The following is a 21,913-nucleotide window of genomic DNA, read 5'->3' as shown; positions in this document are numbered from 1 at the left end:
TTATCATGACCAAAGTTGGTAGAGGATACTTAGAGGTTCATAATGCTACTCTCTATACTTTGTGTATGTTTGAAATTTTTCATAATTAAAGTATTAATAATATTTTAAATTTAGTGTTTGCATTATACTATGAAAATGTTTTCCCTAATGCTATCCATCCGTCAATGAAAAAGGGTACTATAGTTTTCAAAACATGTTGCCCTTGATGAGATGCACCTGTTCCTTTGTTTCAGCCTTGTTTGCTTTGTGTCATTTGCACTGCCAAAATGAAAGTCTTCCTGGATATACCTAGATCTTTTTAGTTGACTGACTGTCTCTCTGCTTAGCATTGTGGTATAAGCTGATATCTGAAGGTGTGGCTAGTATTTGCTAAAGAAAATATATACTCTTTGTAGAAGAAATGTGTTTTTAAACATACATAATAAAATTTCTCTCTTGACTTCTGAATATAAAACTCTCATTTTCAAAGTACATACTTTCCAAATCAGTAGACTGAAGAGCTAGTGTTTCTGTCATCACCTACACAAACCTATAATATGGCCGCCGGACCAAGGCCCGGGCTACACAGTAGAAATCAAAAGGACCACAGCACCTGATATCTGCAGTCTCTGGTGATAAATGATCAATGTTCTAAGAATCCCAATGCTGGGTGTTTTCTTATTTGCATATTTACACATGAGTCACCGCCCTTCCTGTCACCTTTGGTTCTGAAGTTCCGTTCACATCCTTTTCTTTAAAAACTTTAGCACCTTTCATATAAACAACAGATGGCTTGATTTCAAAAGGCAATGTGAATTTTGAAGTAAAATTTTTTATTTTCCATACAGTCTTTCAAAGTGGTTTTAAAGTGTGAGAAATTCATGTTGGCATCTATGTGCCTGTGTGAATGGTCTAATGTATGATATTCTGGATGATTCTTTTTGTGGACAGACTTGCCTTCCAACCAAGCTGAGAGGACTCCTTATTATACTCCTAAACCCAGTTTAGCTCGGTCTGATTTTTTCCTATTTTGACTTCTTAAACCTTTCACAACACATCCCATTTGTTGCCCCAGTTGAAGCTCTTTAACATATTGTCCTGTCGATCTGCCTGGTTACTACCACTGAAGGGCTCAACTTCATTTCTAGAACTGGTGCCTCTACATATTGATCAGCCGTAGGGCAAAGAGTTGACATAGAAAAATAGGATTGAATGTTTGCAGGTGTTAGTTACCATTCTCCACTCCTACCGCATTTTGGAACTAAAACGTTTTTCCTAGCATATGAGATGCAGTTTTTCGTAATTTGCATAATCATAATTTGCATATAACCCCACAAACCAAATGACAGTACTTGGGCGTTATATGTGGCAAACACGCCACTGACTTTACTGTCCTTGTTTTTTACACTCTAGTTTTAAATTGGGTTTTGCAAAGTTTATTGATCTGAGAAATGAAACCTGTAATTAGGGATGACATGAAAAGGAGTCCATCATGATTCAATCATTTGCACAGTAAAGTATAATCTTATAACAGTGATGTTCTGCCTGTGACAGATTTTTCTTCCCCACGTTACCATTGTGTTCTCTGTTATTTCTAAAAAGTACTCAAAACAGAAAAGTTTAATATTATGGAACTATTAAGCACTTAATTTAAATTATAAATGTAAAGAAAACTTTAAAAAAAGTGTCTCCATTTAGATAATGCCTGTAACATTGATTTTACTGTTGTCCCTATAATTTAACCTACGCAGGTGTTAAGTACACTGTATATGTTGCTTCTTTCTAACTGATTTTAATTAATTAATTTAGTTTGGTTTTACTGAAGATTGAACCCAAAGACTTCCAACTGAGCTATATTCCCAGACATGTATGTATGAATGTATGTATGTATGTATGAATGTATGTATGTATATATATTTTGTTTTGAAAAAGGGTCTCACTAAGTTGCTGAGTTGCCCAAGCTAGGCTTGAACTCATCTGCCTCAGCCTCTCAGTGTGCTGGTATTATAGGTGTGAGCCATCATGCCCAACTGACTCATCTTAAATTTTATCTTGGAATTGAAATTTTATTCTTCTAAAAGCCTCTAGTTTCATTATTTTTAACACCAAATAATACTGGCATGACTTCAAAACCGCATCAGCTGCTTATGCCCAGATCTCAGCAGACTAGCATTTTTCTGCTTTTGTCACAGGTGGGAATGTATAATTAAAACTGTCTTCACCCTAGCATGGATTTTCAGAATCAGCAGCTCAGTGCCCCTCTGACTTCTGCATTCTTTTACTTCATGAAGAGTCAGGTTGTAAGTAACATAAATCAATTCTGATTCTAACTTGAAGTCAGTGAGACTTTATCACAAAATGCCTGGAGTGAAGGCAGTGCTTAGACTAGGACTCGGGAGAGATAGATCTGCGCCTGGGGACAGGAACCCACCTCTGCTGTCCTGCTTGGTCTGCAGCTGGGATCCAGGAGCACAGACATGCATCTGCCTCTGGCTGCAGGAAAGGGTGAGGCCAGGCCCTGCCAAAGACAACCACAGTGCTTGAGCTTCCTCCATGTGTTAGGGCAGGGATCTGGCCAACCCTGTCATCACAACCTCTCCAGTGAGGGAGACAGGACCCCACAAACCAAATGACAGTACTTGGGCGTTATATGTGGCAAACACGCCAGTGTTCCTGATGCTTACACTGTACCCAGTGGAAAGCTGTTCCTCATTCTCCCTAGCACGCAACCACCATGCAGGGCCATTCATTGAAAAGAAGACTGGAGAAGCCCAGTGTTGACCTCTCCTCCAGGAGTGTGGGATCTGGGCTCTGCCCTGGACTCCGCCAGGGGCCTCTGAACAACCCAAACCCCCAGGTTGCCTCCTCTTCTCCATAGATGAAGAGGCTGCATTAATAATCCTGTAATCTTGTCCAGCTCTCCTTTTCAAAGACTCTAAGAGAAAAAATGTCCCCTGTCCCAGGGGCATCTCCCATGGTTACTTTAATTTAAACATAACACTTTCCCTTACAACTCCACCTGCGACTGTCACCCCTGTGCCAACATGTGACACTCTGAAAAGCCTTTCATCTTTCACTATGCAATATGATGTTTCCATCTGAAATTTAAAATCTGTTTAAAAGGGCACAGAGTACTTTGTATTTGTTGACTGAACCCACGTTGCAGCAGCAGAGTTTTTGACAGATTTCTGGGATAAATATAGGTACCTGTCGCTGCAGGAGCCTGCAGGTCTAAATAATGAAACAGAGAGGAAGAAAATAATGCATGCCGCACTGCTACCATTTTTCAGAGGTACCTGTAGCTCAGACAATGATATTTTTATTAAGTTTAGATTATTTACACAGAAGAATTCTTCATAGGAGCAAACCAAAATAAAAGTTGCCTCTTTTATTTCTACACAGTTGGTGACCTGACTTAGAATGTTTCCTTTATCTTCTTTAAAATTTAGACTAAGGTTGGCTCAAAGTAAACTAACAATACAGGAGACAGCTACTGAGATGAGTATTTGGAAGCTGGGCTTGATGGACACGTCTGAATCAGCCCTGGAAAAGAGAGAAAAGACTAAGTCAGTGCTGGATGAACGGGGCATTAGGAGTCAGGCTTTTTACTCTGCCCAGGGTCCTGTGTCTCAGAAGTGATAGGCCTCTGGCACAGATCCAGAGCCTGTTTCATTGGCATGGGCTTTGGTGGTGAGCTGTTCTCCAAACCCTTTCCTGGTGGCTCAGTGGACTTCTACTATCCCCTCCTTTTCTTGTTGAATCTGTATGAGGCTGCTGTCCAGCCTCCGTCCTCCACCTAGACTCTGATTTCAGGACAGAAGAACTCAAAACTTCTCCATTCTCTCCAGAAATACTGAATTTGATCTGATTCTCCTATTTGAGTTGCAGTATTTTTGACTTTCACCTCCTTTGTATCTGGTGATGACATCTACATTTGCAACTCTAAAGAGTAAAAATTTTGTATGTTTAGTATGTTGTGTATTTTCAGGAGTATGTGACAATTTGTAGATGGGTATTTACTGAGATTCACTTCAAGGTTCTACCCAGTAGGGAAGATACATGTTGGAACAAGCTACATCTCTCTACTCAAAAGATTTAGAAAAAATAAATGCTGTTCTGAATATATACGTGGGAGGTGGAAATGCCTTATTTATAATCATCCATCTTTTTCTAGTGATTACCACTAATAATATAAAGTACCATGATTAAGTAACACTTTAGATCCAAAGAAGACACGGCTTCTTTGTTTCATTATGCAGTCTCCTTCAAAGCATGGGTTAGGATTATATGAGAAAAATAAAGAGAAACAAGAGCAACTGCCTGGTTCCTGGATCTTGCTGTTAAGATCAGACTTTGGCTTGTGGATCTTTTTTGACCACAGCAGGATTTGTGTGCACTGAGACCAAACCCAGTGCTCTGCCCCAGTGGGACTTTCATTGTCTTCAGTGGATGGGAGCCTCACTCTCCTCTCCTGGGGACAGTTCTGCAGCTGTCACCATAGAGCCTTCTTGTTCTCTTGTAACCACAAACTGCTTGCCCGGATGTCTGATCCTTCTTTCAAAAACACATTTTTACATTGTGTCTTAGGTGCCCACCTATATGATCTTGAATCCCTCTTCATCCCTTTATTGTCTATAATATACAACCCAATTCATAGCCTTGCTCCCTGTTCAGCTCCCTGCATACTGTCAACCATTTACCAAACATCTAAGTTCCAGACACTTGTGTCAGTGGCCATGCCAATGATTCATCCAGACAGCTAACTCCCTCTTTCCTGGGCCAGCGTAACTTCCTGCATGTGCCCTCTCAGATGCTAACTCCCTGGATTGATCCATTCATCAGGTCATTATCAGGAGCCCCTCCACTCTTAACTGCTTCATTTGACTCTTCAGTGACTACACCCCATCTCTTATTATTTCTTCTAGGCCATCATTAGGGGAACCACATAACTTATTGTCCAATAAGGCATTCTTTTGCAAGTGAAAGTGGAAACTCTACCAATTACACCAGGATGGTCCTGGGCAGACATCCTAGCTACCTTAGGTTGCCCAGCAGTCTTCCTTTCCCACCCAACTTGCTAGCGGCCTTTGGAACCCATTTCTTCTCAGCCCCCTTAATTCTGTTGGACTCCTCTCCTGTATGGGACTCCAGAGCGCCAAACTGGAACTATGTGGCCATGTGCCTTTTCCTGCCCCGGAAGCTGAAGACTGGCTCATCTACAGCCCCTTACAGGGGGGCACCTTCCGTAGTGTTATCTTTAACCACCTCCTTTTCCTTTTCCTCTCAGAAAGAATTCTGCTCTTTTATTGCTCTGAGCAGATATCTTTCTATTCAAACCTGACCCCTGTCTCCCAGGAAAAGAGCTAGAATCCTCCACCCAGGCGTGACACTCCATCTTTTCATTCTTCACTTTCCCCTGCAATTGTATTCCTATCATGCCTGTACCTGGTGCTTTAAGTCTTAAAATGAATGCTGGTCCTCCTGCTTAGCCACCTGTGGGTGAACTACTCCTCTGCTTCACCCTCACCGATCCCAGGGCAGGGCCTCTCACCTTCCACGAGAGATGAGTCTCCTGGTTTGGGGCTGACTGAGGAGCTGAGAACCTCAGGGAGGAGGGCCATGAATTACTCATTTCTGGAGCCTGAGGGCCCAGCAGGGGTTTTCTGCAGGTGTCTGCTGAAGGAGTGAATGTGGGCAGACAGTCAGCATCCTTGGTATTCTTTCTTGGTGGTCTTATTTATAAAGAACAAAAACCAAACACTTCAGAGCAATTTATATCCTTGGCTAATTAAACTAAACAAAGGCTGTGTGCTTTCACTTGTGAGCAAAGTCAACAAATAAAACAGTTTTGTTTGGCAAGGGAAATGAATTCACAGACTTCTTGAGTTTAAAGTTTATTTTTAATACTCTCATGGGGAAACACATTTTAGCTGATCTGGTTGAATATCTTTAAAGGGTAAAAAATAAATTAAAACATTACTAAGGTGCTGGGATTTTAATTTTTTATTATGTTTTGACATAAAGTCTTAATTTCTAGTTTAACAGGTAGATGCATTATTGTCAGGTCTATGGCTTCAGTAATTTGGGGGAACTGTTTTTTTAGAGTGGGTCAAGGATAGAAATTTTTAAAGAAAATAATCTGGTTTTAGTTTAAAGCAAGGTTGCCAGTTGCTTCTTGATTCTGAGTAGGCATTGCTCCGTTCCTATGTGACGTTTGTACCCATCAATGTCGTGTCTTGTGTATAAAGAAGCTGCTACTATCCCTCTGTTAGTCATATTAGAGACATATTTGCCTCTCTGGGTTCGCCACAAGTTGTAGAAAATACTTGAAGATTGGGAATTGAAGATTGTCTGTGGCTTTTGAGCACAGAGCCAAAGAGATTGGGGGCTACAATAACAACATTGGGCAGCATTTTACAATTCTTTCATGTGTCTGAAAAAATTCTGATATTATAGCAAAATAAATGTAACTTAATTTCTTAAACTTTGAGCAATTTCTCTTTAATGCTGCATCCATCCATTTGCTGAACACATACCACAGTTCAGAGCAGCTGCTAGTACTGGCAAAGGTACAATGGGCAGGGTAACCTCCCCGCCCTTCTCTCGGTCTACAAAGGAAGATGGCTATGGAAGCAGAATTATAGTGTGACAAATGCAAAAACAGAGGTAGCTACTAGTTTGGTGCTGGCAGAAAAAGGAAAAATATCAGTTTGGCAGAGCACAGTCCTTTGTAGAGAGAATAAAATGTAGGTATAAAGGTGTGAACCAGCACAATCCATACTGAGAAGCCCTCAAGGGGTTGGTAATGGTTGGTACTTAGGGGGAATGCAGGATGGGGAGGAAGGATAGAGCTGGACAGAGAGAAAAGAACCAAGAGACTAAAAATCCTGCCCATCACACTCAGGACATTGAATGCATTCTGTAGACAATGATGAGCAAGGAGGGTGTTAGGTGAAGGAAATGACCAGATTTGTGTTTTACAAAGTTCATGCTGGCTGTGATGTATAGGGTTACTCGAATGGGTGAAATATTCCAAAGCAGGGAAATGAGCTGGAAGGCCTGGCAGGTGTGTGGTAGATAGATAATAAATATGACTTAAACCAAGGTTGCAGGCATGCAGATGATCAGAACAGAGAGCATGGAGAGGTATTTAAGCGGGACAATGAGCAGAAATCAGAGACTTGATTGAATTTGGGAAGGGAGTTGATGGAAAAGAAGAAGGAACTCAGGATTCTGGGAGGCCCCTGGCTTTGAGAGCTTATATGAAGGCACACATCTGCCATTCCTGGGAAAGTGGAAGTGGAGAGAATACAAAGTCACACCAAGACCTCGAGTTATTAAACCTCCCTACTGCTGTGGGGTATTACTGCTCTGACCAACTGCAAACCACCAGCCGCAGACTTATCTTAACATTTTTAAGTCACTCATTAAGTGGGTTATAAATAACTTCCTTCACTTTTGGCAGGCATTTAGAAGCTCATTTTTCACTATGAAATATAAATCAGGCTTATTTTCTTGCAAGAAACAAAACAAATTTCAGGGAAATTCAAAATATTCCTTTTCTACTTTTAAAAAGCCCGTCTATTTGGTAAGCTACTTCAAAAATACCACTAAACACGGAAGGTAATTATACATAGGATCTAAATGTCCCCTGGGGGTGGGGACAGTGAAGGAAACAGCCACACTAAATCAAACTGGTAATAACTAGCCTTGGCTGGGAAAGCACTGTGTGTAAGAAGTCAACCTATTAATGGCAGTATTTTGAAAAACCCTAGGCTGATATTAACTTGCGCTGGTAGCTAACATTTCAGATTTGATTCTTGTAATGATGCAGTTTTACCTTTCACCACAACCTCCTCCCTGCTAATCATAAGCAAAGCACCAACGCAGGACAGAAGCAAAGTGAAGCAAGTACCTCATTTGAAGTGACCTTCAGGATAAGGCTGCACACAGTGAAAATCATCTCACGTCATCTGGGCCACTGGTGTCATCCCGTGGTACAGTGATGATTTAGCTTCAAGTTAAATAAGCTGGGAACCTTGGGATTCGGGGCCAGAGGACACAGCCTGAGGAGATGGCACGGGAGGTACCACGGGGATGCCACGCCCCAGCAAGGAGATCTCACTGCCCTTTGTGGGGCTGTCTGCATTCGTTCTATGTGTAAGAGAAGAGCTGCAAGCTTCCCATGTCCAACAGGACACAGGGCGGTGACGTGGGATCTGGGACACACCTCCAGGCAGGCTGAGCACCTGTCTCCCTCAGTCATTTGCACAGCGAGAGGCCTGAATTCTGGGTCAGACTTAGAAAAAACACAGTGTGGTGCTTGCCTGATCTTCCAGGTATTGTGGTAAATAAGTGCACACCACTTTAACTTCACTTCAGGCTGTAAGCTAATTGGATAAGTGTTTTCCAATAGTCCTAAAATAGCTCTGCGGTACATTGGATTTATTTGATTTTGGAGTAGTGCTGCATATAGTTTAATTCCCTTCGCTTCGGATTCAAGGGTCTGTGCCTTTCTGCACCTCGACTTAAGCATCTCGGGGTCCACTGGTGCCTGTGTCTCTGGGTGCCTTCCTGTGGCTTCTTGCTCATGATGACTCCAGGGCATCTTAATCTGACAATGGTTTTTAAACATACATTAATCCTGGAAGCCAGGCTTCATTCCCATTGTCTTATATCAATATTGTTCATTAGTCGTGTAATATTAACCTGTGCTTTACTTAGTGGGGTTGTCTAACCCGGTGGCCAGTGTTTCCACGGCCTGGCCCTGTCTTGAGCCCGAATTCCCTTATCTCAGGAGGTGGCATCCTCTCTGTCCAACGACCAGAGCCAGATAACAGGGCGTTGTCAAATTTCACCTTCTCCTTCCCCCTGTACATTCCCCAAATTCCCAATAGTTTCTAAGCTTCCCCAATACCTCCTGATTCCGACTCATCTCCATCCTCCCTGTGGATCTCTTGGCTCAAATGACATCATTTTTTGCCTGAACCAAACACACCTGACTGCAGAAGTCTCCTCACATCTGTTCTTGCCTCCATCCCCCATCTGGCCTCTCCTCTGCAGACAGAGATAGCTTTTTAAAACCTCATGACTTTCCCCTCAGAAAGCCTCTCAGTAGCATCCTGTTGGCCTTCAGATGAAACCCACCATCTTCACTTTGTTACGAAGCCCTGCATTATCACCCAGCTCTTCTTGTAGTCTGTCTCTCAGAGCCACGCCGGCCTCTTTCAGCTCCTCCCACCTCCTTGTCTTCCTCTTGCCTGCTCCACACTCTCTTCTCAGCTAGCGGATGTCAGTCTCTGAGACTGAGCTTGACTTTTGCTTCCTTCAAGAAGCTTCCTTGACTCCCCAGAGTGAGTTGCATGCCCTGTCAGATGCTCACCCAGCATCTGAATTTCCTCTTCCTATCTCCCACCGTGTTCACCAGCTTCATCCCTATCGTCTTTACCATCACACCAGCAGCTCCTTAGAGGCAGAGACCGTGTTGTTCTGGTTTACTGCTCTGTCTTCTGTGGTTGGAATGGCACTGGGAACATGCAGGATTCAACAAATATGTATTCAATAAATAAATGATATTGTCACAAACATAGCCAATTTATGAAGCAAATTGTTAGCTGTTTTGGACAAATTCTTGGTGCCCTACTGGTAATTCCATCTTTTTCCTGTCTCATTTTAAAAAGAATGCTAGAATATAAGTTAGGGCAGTGATATCATTTCTGACAAAATCTACAATCTGCCCTACCTTTTTATATAGATAGATAAAAGCATAATATTCATAACATGCATGTACAGGTTAGATATCCCTTACTGGAAATGCTTGGGACATGAAAGGTTTTGGATTCCAGAAATTTTTGGATTTTGAAATATTTGCATAGATATGAGATATTTTAAGTCTGGGAGTGAAGTCTAAACAGAGATGCGTATGTGTTTCATGAACACTTAGATACACAACCTGAAGATAATTTTATACAATGTTTTTAATAATTTTGTGCATGACACAAAATGTTACAGACTATTTTTAGAGGTGTTGACAGGTTTAAGAGAACCACCATGGGATCAAAAAACCTTCCGAGTCTGATCATGGTTGAAAACTTGTAACTCCTTGGTATAGGGTTAAAGGGAAATATGGTTCTACCTTAACCATGAGGGGGGGAGGGGAAGGGGAAAGGGGCAGGGAGGGGGATGGGTAGAGGTAGAGGGAGAGGGAGAGGGAGAGCAGAGGGAGAGGGAGAGAGTGAGGGAGAGGAGATTGAGATTTAAACAGAAAACCAGCAAAGTTCATGTATAACTGGTGCGAGATTTTATGAAATTAACTGTACGTACACTGGAATTAGTATTTCTTATTGTTCCAAATGAACTAGTTAAGGGCTTAACTATATCCTATAATCTCTTGACCTTTTGATCTAATTATTGGCTAAAAGATCATTTTGATTCCTTATGTAGTCCCTACCTGCTGACAGGCTGAGTTCCAGTAGTTTTTGTTTCCTTGTTTGTCTCATTTTATTTTTTGGTAAATTGGGTTTTGGCACCAATAGATAATATTTACTAGTGCTATCTTGGTGTCAGACTCTGCTCAAAGTTCTTTCAGTGTATCAAGTCACTTGATTCTCAGGGTGATTATATGAGCTAGGTATAATATTGTCTAATGAGAGCCAGTGCGGAGCTCAACATTATTCTTATCCTTATTCTTTGAGCACTGAGCTACTCCTGTTGACATTCTACCAAGGCTGCTACTGTCCAGCCCTAATTGGATATAGAGATGCACTGGATAAGGGGATCTCTCACTTTCACTCTGCTGTAAGAGGCCCTGATGGGCAATTTGTATGCACAGCAAGTCTCCCCGCTGAGTAGGGAGTGCCTACAGGGAAAGCAGGTGCGTGCTCTCTCTCTCCCATAAAAGTAAATGAGACATTTTGGCTGATTTCCTGTGTAAATGCACACAAGGCCACAGGAGTGGGCTCTTTCTTTGCCCAGAGACCAGACTTTACGTGTAGGAGAGTACATCTTAGTGACGAATGCAGCCATCATGCCTCACCTTGGCCTCCTGCTCTTTCTCCTCCTCCACTCTTCCTTGTTTCCTACAACCAGGGCAGCAATGAGGCCCAGAGAGTCAGGAGACACATCTGGTCCAGTATGCCTAGCATCATAAACTGTCAGGACCTAGGAGCAGTAGCCGTGGAGCTCCAAAGGGCTGAGTACTTCCTGACATTTTATGCCAATCCTTGTGACTGTGGATATTTTTCTGGGGAGAAAGCATAGCTTTCATCAGGATCTCTTTAAAAGCAAGAATCCCTACCTGGCCACTGACTCTTAGCGTCTGACTGGAGATGTGGAGAACATGGAAGTCAAGATCCCACACAGATGTTCTCAGAACTAAGACTGGAACCTGGACTTCCTAACTCCAAGTCCAGATGTTTGCGTCACATCAGTCTTTGACACAGAGCACACTATGGAGTGGTAGGTAAGATGCCACACTTACTATCAACCCCTTCACAGGGCTGAGAAGTTAGAATACTTATTCAAGGTCGTGCAATGACATTTTTTTCAGACTACAGTAAAATAGTTTTTAATGCTTTTCTCTAAGTCCTGTCTAGAGAACTAATTCTTTGCTGCGGAAAATGTAAGGAAAATTAGATTGGGACACGGTTCCTAATTTTTGGATCTGGGATTGCAGCAGTGAAAAGTTCCAGCAGGGGGCCTAAAGAGTCTTTGGGGGTCAGTGGCTCACTGTATCTTACCCAAGGATCCTTCTCCAGAGAATAGAAAGAGCCTGCCAAGGAACTCGTTTTTAAACTTGCAAACTATAACAATAAGCACAATAACAAGTATTGAAACTGTATGAAAGCACTTGGAAAGATGTCTTCCAGCTTCTTAGCGTGGTTCTCTTTAGAATGAAAGGCAAAGAATATCCTATGTCATTTTGGGCCTACTGCTAATAAAGGAAGATGAACAGTAAAAAGGAGTATGAAAAGTTTTTATGATAAATGCAACATCCAAAGGAAAGGGAAGTGGTTAGGGAAGGAGTTGTTCTCAGAATCAACCTGTGACTGTATAGGCATAATTATCTGATCCTAGCTTTGCCCCTGCTCACCTCCTTGCCTGCCCAGTGGCACTTTGGTTAGCATAGGAGATGACAAAGAAAAGCATCACTCGCACTTTTCTGCTGTGCACTTGTGCGTAACTTTCCTGAGGATTGTGTGTATCCAGCTTACCTTTGCCTTGTGTTGTGTGAGACCCATGCCCTACATACTGGCTAGCTGTCATCCATGCAGGGTAAGTAATAAAGGATGCTGCGTTAAATTTGCAACCTACTATATTTTCTAGAGTCAATGACTATGCTGGCACTGCTTATTATCCCATTACCACTCAGTGAAGCGGATGGTGTTAGCCCCATTTTCCAGATGAGGCAAATGGCACTCGAAGGGCTTATTTAGCAGAAAGGTAACAAAATGAAGATTTGAATTGCTTGGCTTCACTCCAAAGTTCTGGTTTCCTGTTACTGTAGGTTAACAGAAGAGCTGGCGCTTCCTTTTACATCTATGTGTGTAAAATTATTTAAAACTGCAGCTTGGCACAAAGAAGATATTTATATACTTAAAAATAGAAACAGCATATCCCAACAACTTAGAGGAAAACGTGGTCTTCCTCACCAGTTGTGGCACCTGTCCCTGCCTCCACTTAATACAGATTGCTGCCTTCTCACCCATGAAATGGGAATTAGAATGAACCAGATCATGGAACACTGTGAAAATAAAGTGATTAATAATGCAAAAGCACTTTGAAAAGAGAAAGTGTTTTGCTGATGCTGTACTTTGCTGGTCATGAGCAAATTAGTTTTGAAATCTCCCTTTGTCTTAAAATGCTTAAATTAGATTAAGAGCTGACATGTTTTCCCTGTTTCTGGGAATACACACTCTTCTGACAGAGATGCAGAGCAAACATTTCAATAAACTATTATTACCAAACCGTAGAAAGAGTTTTTTTATTCAACTAAAGATGACAAAATATTGCCTGGATTTTTTCACACAAAATACCTATCATACGGCAGGACGTACCTAGTCACAACTGGTAATAGAATATTATCTAAAACATAAGGAGGTAAAATTAATAGAACAGACTCAGGTTTGATACCTATTTTCATATCATCATCCTGTTTTCCAAACACCTTACTCTGAAGTCAAGGCTCCTGGTGGGCTCCTTCACCTTCTCCTGGAAAATCTGATCTTCGTAGGCCTGGAATGTTGAAAATGCAGTACAGTAGTTCTTCTTGCAATAGTCTTTTAATTTTACATAAAAATTCCAGAATCTGGACTCCAAGAAAAGTTAATCTTAGTTTAGGTTATATTTTAGGAAAATTTGTAACTCTTTTGAAAGAGATTTTTCAATGTATACAGTTTTACACACTTCATTTTTGTAATTCCCTCGGTCTATATGTCCTTAAAGTAAATTGGTTTGTTCTCCATCAGTAGGTTTGTTTACTACACGGGAATACAATTTCTTCATTTCTTTTCCCCAAAAGAGGGCAGCTTTTTTGTTTAGCTGCAGTTTTCTCAAGGTAATCACTCCAGGTAATCACTCCAGGTACTCCTGGAGGGATTTCTCTCTAGGTGTGATTAAATCTGTCTTACGGAAAATCTCGACTTTGCAAGAAGAATAGCTCCAGCTACTTACCCTGAAGTTTTATTAACTGCGTAGAATGTCTGGCCTGATTTAATGGGCCACATTTCCTGATGACCAGAAATTCTTGCACTTAACACATTTTGGGCTTGGTTGTATTGACTTACTGACAAGAGTTTTTTGAACATTTGTTATTTATCTGGGGAAACGGGGTTTTATGTGGATAAAATAAAAGCTTGAAGGCTTCTTTGTGATATATTCACCAGCTCCCTGAAACTGCCATTTGGGGTTCTAGGGCTATCTCATGGAAAAGAACGTCCCCAAATCTTTTTTTTTTTTTTTTTAATGAGTCAAATGTACTTTATCATCAATTCAGGAAGCTAAGTTTTTATGGTTGAAAACAACATCCCTCCTAATAAAATTTATATTTTCTGGCACTCTCCATGCTATTAAACATTTCCCTTCAGAAAAGGGCTATACAATGGACACCCACAGAAAGAGAATTTACTCCTCTTTAAAAGAGCTATAAATGCCTAAAGGGCAATTTTCCTTAATCTGTTCATGCAAGGTAAGTAGTAATCATTTTCCAGATTAATTAATACATTAATTTGAAATGTCCATGAAACAACACATTTCTCTTGCATTTTTGGTTGGTATCTGCTGTCATCCTTCTGAAATTTGTTTATAACCATAGCATGTTCATAGTGAAGGTCCCCAAATGGAATCCTGTCTTGGGGTGGCTCTTTGAAGCTTAATCTATGAAGAATTCTAATTCTGTTATCTACCTGAGCCTCAACAACTTATCTTGGAAGATTTTCTAAGATGTTTCCTAAAATGACATATTAATGCATTTTGCTATATAAATGGTGGGTTGTTAAATACATTAAGAAGCAAAAGCAGAACATGGCTGATCAGAGATACTCAAAGAAGAGTCACAGAAAACACAGGTACTCTGAAATGGGAGAGACAAGCACAGTGAGAAACAGAAGACTAACCTGAGCAACAATCCATGTAGATAAACCAAGCAGAGGTGGTGAAGAAGGGGGAGCAGAGCTGCTGGCTGCTCCACAAACTCCCACCCCCCCCACCAGGTAGCAGGCATTTTGAGGGCACCCCAGCATCCTGAGGGAACCAGCTCCTGGGCCAGAGTGGTTCCACCAGCCCCTTCTCCCATCAGCCCCCAAACACCAGGATCTCTACAGCTCAGCAGCATCCTCTCCAGTACTCACCAGGGCTAAGGGAAGAGCCCTTCTTCCAGGTAGAGAGAGGCTAAACCCAGGGGAAGTGCTGAATCCCTCAGCAAAGACCAATGGCGCACAGCCCTGGATACAGAGCGGAGGGAGTGAGGCTGAATAGTCAGTCAGTCCAGAGTGAGGTCTATCCCGTCATCCACAAAACCAGAGAAGTCTGAGGTAAAAAGAAATCCTGAGCAGAACCACCATTGTGATGGATTGGTGGGGGTCCCTTAAACCAAGCCTGGGGACTGTAACAGATTCCATTGCCTGGGAAGGGGACCCTTGTCACAGAATCAGTTTGGGGTCTGAGTGCAGAGGAAAGAATGAGAATGGCTGAGAGAGAGAGAGGCAGACAGAGAGAGAGATAGAGAGAGGCAGAGAGACACAGAGAGAAAGAGAGAGAGAGAAAATGGATACACACTTCAGGAAAATAAAAACTTGTACAAATATTTTAATACTAAATTTATAGAAATATCATGACATTAATACAAGTTACCTTTGGCCTCTACAATTATAAGAGGTGCTTAAAGTTAGCTTCTAGACATTTATTAGCATGACAAAGTGCTGGTTGGATAACATTGGTCATTGAGATTCCTGCATGTGCATTTTCAGTTTTTTCTCTGAGGGCCAGCAGTGTAGTGGATTTTCTGTGATATATGACATCTGCCAGGGTCCACCATACAAGGGTAACATCATGTGTTGAAAAATCATCATGCTATTTTTATTTTCCAGAAGCATGTATGCATTTTAGAATATATATATATATATATATATTTTTTTTTTCTTCCTTATTTCTATAAAAGACATGAGGAACAGCCCAGTGCTTTAACTTGAATGGTACTATTCATGGTCATCTTAAGGTCAGCTCTTAACAGAACTGTGCTTAAAGGATTCAAACAAAATTAATCACAAATATATCAGTAGGTTCAGACAACCTCGTAGCTTTCTTCAATCCAAAATTACACTTCCCTACCCCTCTACCCTCACTTTCCCCCACAAATATCTCCTTAAAATCACTCAACACCAACCCTTTACTCCAACCATAAAAGACCTCCAACAGATCTGACACACTAGATGATATTTTCAGCTGGTCACAAACTGCCCTGGCTGCCAACCAAATCAGAATTTCCCATAAGGTTCAATGCAAATAAGGTCAACCCATTCTGAACTATATGTATTTTATAACCACAAAAATATGGAACTAAGTACTGTAGAGTATGAAGAGAGAGAACACTAACCTTACCTAACTTGTTATTGCTCTGCACGTTCTGGTCACCTTCATTACCACTCAGTACTTTTTATCACCATGCTTGCTCTGCACTTCCTTTGGAGCCTGCTGGATTGAGTAACAGTGTATGGTACTGTATGTGCTAAAAAGCACCCAAAAAGCCTTCACAGCAAGTGTGCACAGGTCTGGCTGTGACTACAATATCAACTAGAGGAAATCACGACCATGAGTCAGAGTGGGGAAGATGGTTGCAGGTATGTTTGTCACCTGATGTGGAGTTCAGGAATGGAAGCAAAATTTTGCCAGATGCGTCTGTTCACAAACTGAATTGTTTGCAAACAGAAACGTTCATGAACTGAGGTTTTATTATTTCTCCTACCTACCTTTCTCCCTACTGACTTATTCCCCTCTTTCTTCCTTTCTGCATTCTCTTCCCTTCCCTTCTCCTTTCATAACACAAGCCAACTGCTAATAACAATGTAGTATAGACCCTAAAGGGTTCTGATAAAGGGTAAACTATAAAAGGAAGGTTTAATACACAGGAGTGATGTATGGTTGGATCTGTTGATGCTGCTATAATCAGTAGAAATTCTCTCCTCACAGCACAGTGAGAAGGTCCAATTCATTTAAATTGAACAGCTAAGGGGTGAATATGATATCTGGACAGATAAAGCTGTGAACACAGCACTGGAAAATGTAATCTAACAAAAACTCTTCATATTAAGTACAAACTCTCCTCATTCCATTTGACCTCAACACCCAGCACCAGATGGAGAAGAAATCAAACAGCAAGCAGCAGAGCTGCATGAACTGATTAAAGAGGTAAAGAAATCCTGCAAGTTCAAAGAGGACATAACCCAAAAGATAATGGTACTGACATACAAACTGACCAATGTGGATATGGAAGAAGGATGTAAAAGATTATAAGAGCTGAATAAAGCAGTTCAAAACATGGATGACAAATTTACCAAAAATATATACTCCATGAAAAGGTATCAGATAAAAAGGCCACAGATATAAAATTATATAGAATTCATAAGTTGCAAAAATGATCAGTGAAAAGACAGTGTTTCTGACACTGAAGATAAAGTGGTGTATCATAGCAAATTACTCAGAGAAATCTTAAAAATGGTAAGAGAACAAGAAAAATTCCTCCAGTGGGTACTAGATGATGCTAAGAAAACTAGTCGAAGGCTAATTGGAGTTAAAGAGAAATTAGAAGATAGCATACATATAATTTTTTAAAAACCTGTTTACAGAAATGATAAAAAGTTTACAAGTCTGAAGAAAGACTTCAACATACAGCAAACGGAGGCTTACAGGGTACCAGGTAACTACCATGAAAAAAGAAGCTCCCCGTGACACATCCTAATCAACATCCCAGATGTCCAACAAAAGATAGAATCTTAACACCTGTCAAAGAAAAAGAGAAAAAAACATTTATAAATGTAAACCCATCAGGATCAGAGCAAAATTCTCAACACAAACTTGAAAAGCCAGGAGAGCTTAGAATGAAGTATTTCAAGCCCTAAAAATAAACAATTTCCACCCAAGACTAATATACCCTGCAAAACTGTCTTTTATAATTGATGGAAAGATGGGAACACCTCACAACAAAAATCATCTTAAGAGATACATGAGCATCAAGCCAGCAATGCAAAAATGACTCAAGAATATCCTGGGCAGAGACAATGAAACCAACAAAGTAAAAAAATCAAGTGGAATGAATACATCAAGCAAAGCAAGTAAAATAAGTCCTGACTTAGGAACATTCGAGTTACAAACTTTCACAGATAGGAACAGACTTCTCATTACAAATGTTTGTAGATGGGAACAAGTTGTAGAAGTAGCTCATGTGTCTGCCAGACACTGTCACAGTTGTGCTGCTGTGTGCTTACTATACACTATGGTATTGTACAGTAGTAGCATGCTCAATCAGAGTCCAGGATATCTGGAAGCAAGAGGAAAACCAGTGTGTTTCTTTGTTTTTATGCTTTACATTGTATATTTATGTCAAAGGTACGTAAGACTCACTTTGTTAGACTTACAAATGAATCCCATTTACAAAACTTCTCCCAGAACAGAATTTGTTTGTAAGTTGGGTACTTACTGTAGTTAAACAAAACAAAAAAAGGGAAAAGTAACAGTCCTCAAGAAAAAAAGAGAACAATAATGGTAATAAAGCAGTATGTTTAGTAATAACTGTCAATGAGACCTTTTAGTAAATGGCCTCAATTGCCCATTTAAAAGACACAGATTGGAAGACTGGATTTAAAAAGAGCATTCAGCAGTCTGTTACATTCAAGAAATCTATTTAATCCAAAAACAAATTTATAGACTAAAAATCAAGGGAAGGAAAACAATATTTCATGCACCAAGACCCTAGAAGCAAGAAGGGGCAGCCATCTCATTCTCAAGTACATTTCAAGCTAAAAGAGATCAGAAGGGGCAGAAAATGTCACTACGTATTAAATAGGAAAGAATCCAACAGGAAGAGATAACAATTGTAAATATATATGCATGAACAGTGGAGCACGTAACTGCATAAAACAAATTCTGCTAAACTTAAAAGACCAAATAAACACCAATGCAGTCCTAGTGGGTCACCTTAACACTCCACTTTCACAAAGAGAAAAACAACAAAATCATCAAGGATCTATCAGAGAGGAGCCAGACCTTCAAACAAATGCATTTAACAGCTATCTATGGAGTATTATAACCTACTACAACAAAATGCACATTCTTCTCAGCAGGACTCACAAATTTCTCCACACTGGACCACAGATTCGTCCATAAAGCTTGTTTAAATAAATACAAAAGAGTCAAATTAGCTGATGTATAAAAGCAGCTCATTATCCATTGAAACTAGAAATCAATGACAAAAGAAACCAGAGGAAATTGATAAACATTGGGAAACTTAGTAACTCCTAAACACTTAATGGGTCACAGAAGAAATCAAGGAAGAAATTAAATAATTTCTAGAATGAAATGACAATACCAGCACAATACGCCAAAACCTATGAGATGTAAAGAAAGCAGTCCTAACAGGGACGTTTAATGCAGTTAATACATTAAAAAAAAAAAAAAAAAAAGAGCCAGCTCAAATAATCTAATAATGAACTTCAAGATACTCAACAAACAATGACAGTGCAAACTCAAACCTAGCTTAAGGAAGGAAATCATAGAGATCAGAGTGAGAATTAATGAAAGGTAAGGCTGAAAAGCCATACAAAGAATCAACAAATCAAAGAAAGAATAGACAAAATAGCCAAACTTACTGAAGAAGAGACTCATATCAACAATTAAAATGGAAAAAGGCAAAATCACAACAGACACCTCCAAAATCCAAGAGATCATTAGTAACTACCATGAAAAATTGTACTTCAGCAAATTGAAAAATCTTGAAGAAATGCGTAGGTCCTCGGATGCACAAGTTACCAAAACTGAACAAAGAAGACACAAAAACTGTGAACAACCTAATAACAAGCACTGAAATTGAGGCAGTAATAAAAAGATGTATAACTAAATAAAATTCCAGACCTGATATATTCACTGCTGAGTTCTACATGATCTTCGAGGAAGTTATAACACCAATAGTACTCAATATCTTTAATAAAATTAAAAGGGAAGGAGTCCTTCCAAACTCATTCCTGGAAGCCAGGATCATTCTGATCCCCAAACCAGACAAAACTCAACTAAAATAGAAAACTAAAAGTGAATCTCCTTAATGAACATAGATGCAAAAATTTCTAATAAGATATGGGAAATTTTATGAATATAATATAATCATCAAAAGGATCATACATTATGACCAAATAGGTTACATCGCAGTGACGCAAAGATGGTTCAGCATGCACAAACCCATAAATGTAATACATCACATAAACAGAAGCAAGGATGAAAACAATATGATCATATCAATAGATACAGAAAAAGCTTTGACAGTATCCAACACCTATTCATAATAAAAAAATTTGAAGAAAATAGGTGTAGAAGGATCATATATGAATCTACTAAAAGCCATTTATGACAGCACACCAGCTAACATCAGACTGAATGGAGAAAAGATGATAACACTTCTTCTAAAATCAGGCTTAAGACAAGGATGTCCACAATTACCACTCATGTTCAAGATAGTACTTGAAATATTACCCAGAGCAATCAGGCAAGAGAAAGAGATAAAAAATATATATATATTGAATATATATACTGCGATCTCATCTTATTGAAAAGATTTGCACATCAAAGGAAATCACTGAAAAAGTAAAAAGAAAACCCATGAATTGGGAAAAAATTTTAGCCAACTGTCCCTCAGACAAAGGATTTCTATCTACAACATATAAAGAATTTAAAAAGCCAGGCCCCCCAAATTCAAAGGCCCAATCAAAAAATGGGTATAAAAAATGAAGAAATACAAATGGCAAATAAATATACAAAAAATGTTCAGCATCACTGGTCATTCAAGAAATGCAAATTAAAACAACACTGAGATTCCATCTCACCCCAGAAAGAATGGCTATCATCAAGAAATCAATCAATAACAAATGCTTGCAAGGCTGTGGGGAAAAAGAAACCTTTTCCACTGTTGGTGGGAGTGTAGACTGGTGCAACCCCTGTGGAAATCAGTATGAAGACTCCTCAGAAAACAGCCTTGGAGGTCCTATATAACCCAGCTATTGCCCTTCTGGCTGTATTTCGAGAAGAATTAAAAACATCATACTACAGTGATATAAATATTGTGCTGCTATAAATTAAGATTAGAGGTCCCATTCAACCGAGCTATTCCCCTTCTGGGTATTTTCCCAGAAGATCTGAAAACATCACATCACAGCGATATGTGTGCACCCATGTTTATAGCAGCACGATTTGTCATAGCTAAATCTTGGAAACAACCCAAATACCCATCAACTAAGGAATGAATAAAAAAGATGGGACATTTTATACAATGGAATGTTACTCAGCTATAAAAAAGATAAACTTGGGGCTGGGGATTTAGCTCAGTGTCACGGCACCTGCTTGGCAAGCGTGAGGTCATGAGTTTGATTCCTGGTACCAGAAAAAAAAAAAGATAAACTCGAGGCTTTTATAGGTAAATGGATGCAACTAGAGAACATACTAATAAATGAAACAAATCAGACCCGCATATGTGAACATCGTATTATTTCCCAAGTGTAAGAAATTGAAAAAGTAAAACCCAAAAGATACAATAAATATTGTGAAAGGGAAATAAATTGCTGAAAAGAAAGAACAACTGGGATAGGGGAAAGGAGAAAGAAAGAGAGAAGGAGGGGGAAATATATATATACACACACACAAGATAACTAAAATAATTGTACTACTAATTTCTATTGGTTTATTGAAATGAACAGTTAATGCCTAATTGTTTGATCAGTTTTGCATGCCTATATCTGGTATTCTGAACAACTACTTTGAAGATAATATGCAATATAACAACCATTGTTAATTTCCTATCATCTGTATCATTTTGTTTTTCTTAATCTCATATATATAACAAAATTACCACTATTTTCAGATAACATGATCCTTTATATAAAAGACCAAAAAAGTTCCACCAAAACACCTCTAGAATTAATAATCAAATTTAACAATGTAGCAGGATATAAAATCAACATGCAACACTCATCAGCATTCCTCTACACCAATAATGAGCTCACTGAAAAATAAATTAGGAAAACAATACCATCCACAATAACATCAAGAAAAAGAAAATATTTAGGAGCTAACCTGATGAAGGACGTGAAAGAGCTCTACAACAAAAATTGTAAAACCCTGAGAAAGGAAATCAAAAGATTATCAGAAAATGAAAAGATACTCTCTGTTCCTGGACAGGCAG

General features: G+C 39.7%; 1 long non-coding RNA gene across 2 annotated transcripts in view; it reads right to left on the bottom strand.

Annotated features, from left to right (window-relative positions):
- Window positions 1–3,276: 3,276 nt before the first annotated feature.
- The window catches only part of LOC102027732, a 34,421-nt gene continuing 15,784 nt past the window's right edge, over window positions 3,277–21,913 (bottom strand). The window contains exons 4-6 of one of the 2 annotated variants that reach the window (XR_263308.1): window positions 13,111–13,212; window positions 5,531–5,655; window positions 3,277–3,522 (exon numbers count right to left, since the gene is read on the bottom strand). This is a non-coding gene — a long non-coding RNA (uncharacterized LOC102027732). The remainder of the gene's footprint in view (window positions 3,523–5,530; window positions 5,656–13,110; window positions 13,213–21,913) is intronic. The other variant, XR_001236770.1, reaches the window with a different exon arrangement.

Source organism: Chinchilla lanigera, unplaced genomic scaffold, assembly GCF_000276665.1.
Source record: "Chinchilla lanigera isolate Chin_1 unplaced genomic scaffold, ChiLan1.0 scaffold00065, whole genome shotgun sequence".
Classification (NCBI taxonomy): Eukaryota; Metazoa; Chordata; class Mammalia; order Rodentia; family Chinchillidae; genus Chinchilla; species Chinchilla lanigera.
Note: the sequence above shows the minus strand (reverse complement) of the source record. Positions and strands in the feature narration are given on the sequence as shown.